This window comes from Chelonia mydas, chromosome 12 (assembly GCF_015237465.2).
Source record: "Chelonia mydas isolate rCheMyd1 chromosome 12, rCheMyd1.pri.v2, whole genome shotgun sequence".
Lineage (NCBI taxonomy): Eukaryota > Metazoa > Chordata > Testudines > Cheloniidae > Chelonia > Chelonia mydas.
In genome coordinates this window covers 9686990-9694946 of record NC_051252.2, presented here as the reverse complement: position 1 = coordinate 9694946, position 7957 = coordinate 9686990, and positions in this window count along the sequence as shown.

Here is a 7957-nt window from a genome sequence, read left to right as displayed (position 1 = left end):
CTTAACTAGATAGTAAATGTACCTGGCTAGTTACACTAACTTTAATATAACACAGATAGCTCATTAACTATTTGCCTTGCAGGCCTGTCAACTAGTTTAATTTATGATGCATTGACCTTCACATTCTAGGAGACCTGTTTAAGTTGGCCCCTGTCCACCTAACCACATGCTAAGCAAAATGAGTGCATTTCCAGGCAAGGAGCTACTTCCCCGGGTAAAGAGGAAAGATGAAATAATACTGAGGCTACCTGAGCACCTATATCACTGTGGAAAAAATAAATAAAGGAATGGAAGGGCAAGATAATAAGACTTAATTGAAGGAGAATGTAACTAATAGCTCTGTAGCGTTATACACATTATTAAATAATAGTAATCCAGTGTGCTAAATCTTTAGAGACAATCCAGCAGAGAAGGACTCTGCTTCAAAGAGATTACAGTCTAACACTCCCAATCCTGCTAATGCTTACATATATGCTTACCTTTACTCACACAGGTTCTCCCTGACTACTCACATGCATAAAACTAAGCATTTGTGTAAACATTTACAGGAATTGAACCTTAGATACTGGGGTGCAGGCTCTGGGAGGGAGTTTGGGGGCTGGGGTGTGTGGGTGGGAAGGGGGCGCAGGCTCTGGGAGGGAGTTTGGGGGCAGGAGGGGGTGTGTGGGAGGGGATGGGATGCAGGCTCTGGGAGGGGGTCAGCGGGGGCGGCACTTACCTGGGGCTCCAAGGCAGGGCGAACCAGGGGGCCTCCGTGCGCTGCTGATCCCAGGCACCGCCCCTCCAGCTTCCCATTGGCCGCAGGGAGGGGCCAGCAGACACGTGGAGCAGGCAGGCAGACGCCACTCAGCTCAGCTGTGCTGCCAGGGCCCTGGGCCATTTTAAATTGCCAGGGAGGGGAAGCGCCCAGGGAAGGCAGATGGAGTGAAGGAAGAGACCTGGTCCCAAAACTGCTGGAGCCCCGCGGGCCGCATTGGGGCGGTTCGTGGGCCGCAGATGGCCCATGGGCCGTGAGTTTCAGACCCCTGCTCTAACGTGTTTTGACAGAGTGTAACTTGGTCCCATGTATACTAGGCTTGTTGGGTCTACGATAACAATGGCTTTTTTGAAGTATATGTAAATATTTTATCTTGAAAGTATCTACTTGATGCCTTGCCTGGTTGCACCTAGTGTGTTCTCTGCCTTGTTCTATAAGAGGTTTGCTTCCATAAGGAAAATTGAAGGATGCAAAGTCATATGTTACGCACATCAGCCAGGAGGCAGATGATGAGAAAGGAGTTCCCTTGTGTGAGGGAGCCCAGCTGAGGAGGAATAGCTGGGCTGGATGTACAAAGACAGGAAATTGGCAGTAGGGGTGCTGCAGAGAAGTAGTCTGCAGTTGCTCCCTGGGGGAAGGGAAGTGTGTTTGGGGCGACAGAGATAGGTAGCCTACAGTTGCTCCCTGGGAGGAAGGAGTTTGGGCTGGTAAACCCAGAGAGGGGGAAAGCCAGGAAGGTAGGAAAGGCTCTGGGGAAAAGCAGCAAGGTATGGGATAGGGAACCCAGAGTAGGGGGCGGGCCCAGGTTCCCCTATCAGCCACAGGGGATAGGGAATCCAGAGTAGGGGGTGGGCCCAGGTTCCCCTACCAGCCTCAGGGCAAGTGACATGAAACAGAGAGTAGACTGCCTGGGACAGTTTGCCTTGGAAGACGTCAATACCCTGGAATGAGAGGACCATAGTGAGCTGGCAGGAGGGCCACGTTGTGAAGAGGAAGCCGCAGTTCCTGGAGAAAAGGGGGCCTCAGAGAGAGAGAGAGGACCCAGGATGGAGAGACTGCCAGAGGAGAGTGCAGTTTCTGGAAGGAGCTAATCCACCGAGCAGCCAGGAGGAGGTGCCCCTAGCAGTGAAAGGATCTTGTGACACTGTCATAAAAAGGTTTTGTCACGTTCACATGATATTGGGTGCCAATGTAAGCAATTAGATGGCTCCACCACCACAGTTCACCTCACTGAGTTGTTTGATGATTTTAAATGGCTATTCCCAGGAAGCCTGGAGTATATTCCTCCACACTGACTAGCTGACTTCTCAGCTCTTTATAACTTGTTTTCCCGTCTCTCTTTTTGCTGTTTCCTTCCTGAAAAGACTGAGCCCTGGTCTACACTAGGACTCTAGGTCGAATTTAGCAGCGTTAAATCGATGTAAACCTGCACCCGTCCACACGATGAAGCCCTTTATTTCGACTTAAAGGGCTCTTAAAATCTATTTCCATACTCCACCCCTGACAAGTGGATTAGCGCTTAAATCGGCCTTGCGGGGTCGAATTTGGGGTACTGTGGACACAATTCGACGGTATTGGCCTGTGGGAGCTATCCCAGAGTGCTCCATTGTGACCGCTCTGGACAGCACTCTCAACTCAGATGCACTGGCCAGGTAGACAGGAAAAGAACTGCGAACTTTTGAATCTCATTTCCTGTTTGGTCAGCGTGGCAAGCTGCAGGTGACCATGCAGAGCTCATCAGCAGAGGTGACCATGATGGAGTCCCAGAATGGCAAAAGAGCTCCAGCATAGACTGAATGGGAGGTACGGGATCTGATCGCTGTATGGGGAGAGGAATCTGTGCTATCAGAACTCCGTTCCAGTTTTTGAAATGCCAAAACCTTTGTCAAAATCTCCCAGGGCATGAAGGACAGAGGCCATAACAGGGATCCGAAACAGTGCCGCGTGAAACCTAAGGAGCTGAGGCAAGCCTACCAGAAAACCAGAGGGGCGAACGGCCGCTCCGGGTCAGAGCCCCAAACATGCCGCTTCTATGATGAGCTGCATGCCATTTTAGGGGGTTCAGCCACCACTACCCCAGCCATGTTGTTTGACTCCTTCAATGGAGATGGAGGCAACACGGAAGCAGGTTTTGTGGACGAAGAAGATGATGATGAGGTTGTAGCTCACAGCAAGCAAGCGGAGAAACCGGTTTTCCCGACAGCCAGGAACTGTTTCTCACCCTGGACCTGGAGCCAGTACCCCCCAAACCCACCCAAGGCTGCCTCCTGGACCCGGCAGGTGGAGAAGGGACCTCCGGTGAGTGTACCTTTTAAAATACTATACATGGTTTAAAATCAAGCATGTGAAAGGATTAATTTGCCCTGGCATTCGCGGCTCTCCTGGATGTACTCCCAAAGCCTTTGCAAAAGGTTTCTGGGGAGGGCAGCCTTATTGCGTCCTTCATGGTAGGACACTTTACCACTCCAGGCCAGTAACACGTACTCGGGAATCATTGTACAACAAAGCATTGCAGTGTATGTTTGCTGGCGTTCAAACAACATCCGTTCTTTATCTCTCTGTGCTATCCTCAGGAGAGTGAGATATCATTCATGGTCACCTGGTTGAAATAGGGTGCTTTTCTTCCGGGGACACTCAGAGGAGCCCGTTCCTGCTGGGCTGTTTGCCTGCGGCTGAACAGAAATGTTCCCTGCTGTTAGCCACGGGGAGGGGGGAAGGTTGAGGGGGTAGCCACGCGGTGGGGGGAGGCAAAATGCGACCTTGTAACGAAAGCACATGTGCTATGTATGTAATGTTAACAGCAAGGTTTACCCTGAAAGACTGTAGCCACTGTTTTATAAAATGTGTCTTTTTAAATACCGCTGTCCCCTTTTTTTTCTCCACCAGCTGCATGTGTTTCAATGATCACAGGATCTTCTCCTTCCCAGAGGCTAGTGAAGATTAGAAAGAAAAAAAACCGCACTCGTGATGAAATGTTCTCTGAGCTCATGCTGTCCTCCCGCACTGACAGAGCACAGACGAATGCGTGGAGGCAAATAATGTCAGAGTGCAGGAAAGCACAAAAGGACCAGGAGGAGAGGTAGCAGGCTGAAGAGAGTAAGTGGTGGGCTGAAGAGAGTAAGTGGCAGGCTGAAGACAGGGCTGAAACTCAAATGTGGCGGCAGCGTGATGAGAGGAGGCAGGATTCAATGCTGAGGCTGCTGGAGGATCAAACCAGTATGCTCCAGTGTATGGATGAGCTGCAGCAAAGGCAGCTGGAGCACAGACTGCCACTACAGCCCCTGTGTAACCAACCGCCGTCCTCCCCAAGTTCCATAGCCTCCACACCCAGACGCCCAAGAACGCGGTGGGGGGGCCACCGGCCAACCAGCCACTCCTCCACAGAGGATTGCCCAAAAAAAAGAAGGCTGGCATTCAATAAATTTTAAACTTGTAAACTTTTAAAGTGCTGTGCTTAAAGTGCTGTGTGGCATTTTCCTTCCCTCCTCCACCACCCCTCCTGGGCTACCTTGGTAGTCATCCCCCTATTTGTGTGATGAATGAATAAAGAATGCATGAATGTGAAGCAACAATGACTTTATTGCCTCTGCAAGCGGTGATCGAAGAGAGGAGGGGAGGGTGGTTAGCTTACAGGGAAGTAGAGTGAACCAAGGGGCGGGGGGTTTCATCAAGGAGAAACAAAGAGAACTTTCACACCGTAGCCTGGCCAGTCATGAAACTGATTTTCAAAGCTTCTCTGATGCGTACCGCGCCCTCCTGTGCTCTTCTAACCACCCTGGTGTCTGGCTGCACGTAACCAGCAGCCAGGCGATTTGCCTCAACCTCCCACCCCGCCATAAACGTCTCCCCCTTACTCTCACAGATATTGTGGAGCACACAGCAAGCAGTAATAACAGTGGGAATATTGGTTTCGCTGAGGTCTAAGCGAGTCAGTAAACTGCGCCAGCACGCCTTTAAACGTCCAAATGCACATTCTACCACCATTCTGCACTTGCTCAGCCTGTTGTTGAACAGCTCCTGACTACTGTCCAGGCTGCCTGTGTACGGCTTCATGAGCCATGGCATTAAGGGGTAGGCTGGGTCCCCAAGGATACATATAGGCATTTCAACATCCCCAACGGTTATTTTCTGGTCTGGGAATAAAGTCCCTTCCTGCAGCTTTTGAAACAGACCAGAGTTCCTGAAGATGCGAGCGTCATGTACCTTTCCCGGCCATCCCACGTTGATGTTGGTGAAATGTCCCTTGTGATCCACCAGAGCTTGCAGCACTATTGAAAAGTACCCCTTGTGGTTTATGTACTCGCCGGCTTGGTGCTCCGGTGCCAAGATAGGGATATGGGTTCCGTCTATGGCCCCACCACAGTTAGGGAATCCCATTGCAGCAAAGCCATCCTCTATGACCTGCACATTTCCCAGGGTCACTACCCTTGATGTCAGCAGATCTTTGATTGCGTGGGCTACTTGCATCACAGCAGCCCCCACAGTAGATTTGCCCACTCCAAATTGATTCCCAACTGACCGGTAGCTGTCTGGCGTTGCAAGCTTCCACAGGGCTATCGCCACTCGCTTCTCAACTGTGAGGGCTGCTCTCATCTTGGTATTCATGCGCTTCAGGGCAGGGGAAAGCAAGTCACAAAGTTCCATGAAAGTGCCCTTACGCATGCGAAAGTTCCGCAGCCACTGGGAATCATCCTAGACCTGCAATACTATGTGGTCCCACCAGTCTGTGCTTGTTTCCCAGGCCCAGAATCGGCGTTCCACCGCATGAACCTGCCCCATTAGCACCATGATGCCCACATTGGCAGGGCCCGTGCTTTCAGAGAAATCTGTGTCCATGTCCTGATCACTCACGCGACCGCGCTGACGTCGCCTACTCGCCCGTTATCGCTCTGCCAGGTTCTGGTGCTGCATATACTGCTGGATAATGCGTGTGGTGTTTAATGTGCTCCTAATTGCCAAAGTGAGCTGAGCGGCCTCCATGCTTGCCTTGGTATGGCGTCCACTCAGAAAAAAGTCGCGGAACGATTGTCTGCCATTGCTCTGACGGAGGGAGGGGCGACTGATGACACGGCTTACAGGGTTGGCTTCAGGGAGCTAAAATCAACAAAGGGGGTGGCTTTACATCAAGGAGTATTTCAGGCAGGACTTCACGGAGGGTTCCAATAAGAAATGGTGCACCTAAGTTATTGTTCTTCTTGGAACAAGGAGGTTAGTCTGGCCTCTGATTGATATGTGGCTAGATTTACCTCTCTGCACCTTCCCTGTGAGTGACTGCAGTGTGACCTAGAGGAATGAGTCCCCTAGACGGGGGAGGGGGGGAAGCAAATGAGTACAAAACAAATCTGGTCTATTTCTTATTTTGATACACTCCATCTATCTTTTACACCTTTGGCTGGCAGCAGATGGTGCAGAAGGACTGCATGCCATCCACATCTCATGGCTGCGGGGCAGAAGATGATGCAATAGGACTGCTAGCAATCCGTATCGCCTGCCTGCTCACCATAAGATGGTTCAATAGGACTGACTTCAGGACTAAAGAGAATGACTTGATCAAGTCACTCCAAATTTAGTCCCTGCGCCCATGTCTGTCCAGGCACTCCCGGCCAACGCGGCCAGGAGCACCTCGGACATGACGATGACGGCTACCAGTCCTATTGCACCGTCTGCTGCCACAAGGCAATGGGTTGTTGCTACTGTATAGCAATGCCGTACGGCATCTGCCAGCACCCAGGAGACATACGGTGACGGTTACTTGAGCGGGCTCCATGCTTGCCGTGGTATGGCGTCTGCACAGGTAACTTAGGAAAAAAGGCGCGAAACGATTGTCTGCCCTTGCTTTCACAGATGGAGGGAGGGAACGGGGGCCTGACGATATGTACTCAGAACCACCCATGGCAATGTTTTAGCCCCATCAGGCATTGGGATCTCAACCCAGAATTCCAATGGGCAGCGGAGACTGCGGGAACTGTGGGATAGCTACCCACAGTGCTACACTCCGGAAGTCAACTCTAGCCTCGGTACTGTGGAAGCGCTCCGCCGAGTTAATTCACTTAATGCACTTAGAGCATTTTCTGTGGGGACACACACACTCAAATATATAAAACCGATTTCTAAAAAACCGACTTCTATAAATTTGACCTAATTTCATAGTGTAGACATACCCTGAGACTTTTCTCTGTGCTTTTCCTTTCTACGGTACTTGCTTTCACTATTTTTGGCACTTTGGCAGTTCCCGCTGTCATAGATCCCACAGATGCTGCCATCATATGCCAGTTTCAAAGTAACTGCACCTGCGGTCCCTCAAGGGCACGCATTTAAAGATTTCTGACTCCCAGCAGTCACTTCTTTTGGGTGGAGACCCGTATCTCATTCCCTCTGTGTGGAGATTTTAAGGTTGTACAGCTCCCTGACTTACACTGATATCCCCAACAAGCCAGACTGCCTGAAAACACCAGCACCTGCGCTTTGCTTTCTCTCCGAGGGCTATGAACAATGTCTTGCCAGCAGTTATAAGATACCATATGGCTCTTTTTACCTTTAAGAATAAATGTGTTTGTTCAGAAACAGAGACAACAAACTAAAATAATAACAAAACCTACATGCATACTAAAAAGCTTACCAGAGGTCACCCTCAATTCTAACTTAGGGCTCTGGTAAATTTCAGTTGTTCAAAACCCACAACATGGGTTTTCTGCATGGAACTGTCTTAGAGCCAGAACCAGAACTAAGGCTGGGTATATCAGCTGTTCCTCATGCAGCTCAGACCTTTGACCCCAGCCTTCTGTGACAAATAATCAGCAGACAATGACCCTCTCCTCCGGGGGTAGTTTCCAAAGGCTGGGGTATTGCATAACCAGAGTTGGGGAATTTGCATTAACCTCTCCCTAGGAATTCCCCCACTTAACACTTATTGTCCCAGAAGTCCGTATATGACCAGCACATTTTGAATATAGTCTTTTGAACTTCCAGGTCTCACATCTACCACATCTTCCCCATAGAGAGGTTACATACAATCTTGGCCTGCAATAATACATAAACTTAAAACAATAAGGAATTCCAGGGATATTGCAGGAAATTGCCATATCTTTCACAATACCCTCTTGTACCTGATAATCCCTTTTCCATCTTGGTGTTTAGTATTTACGTCCTTCAGGTACCTGTGAACAACTATTTTCCCCCTCTCCCTCAGTCCTCACATCA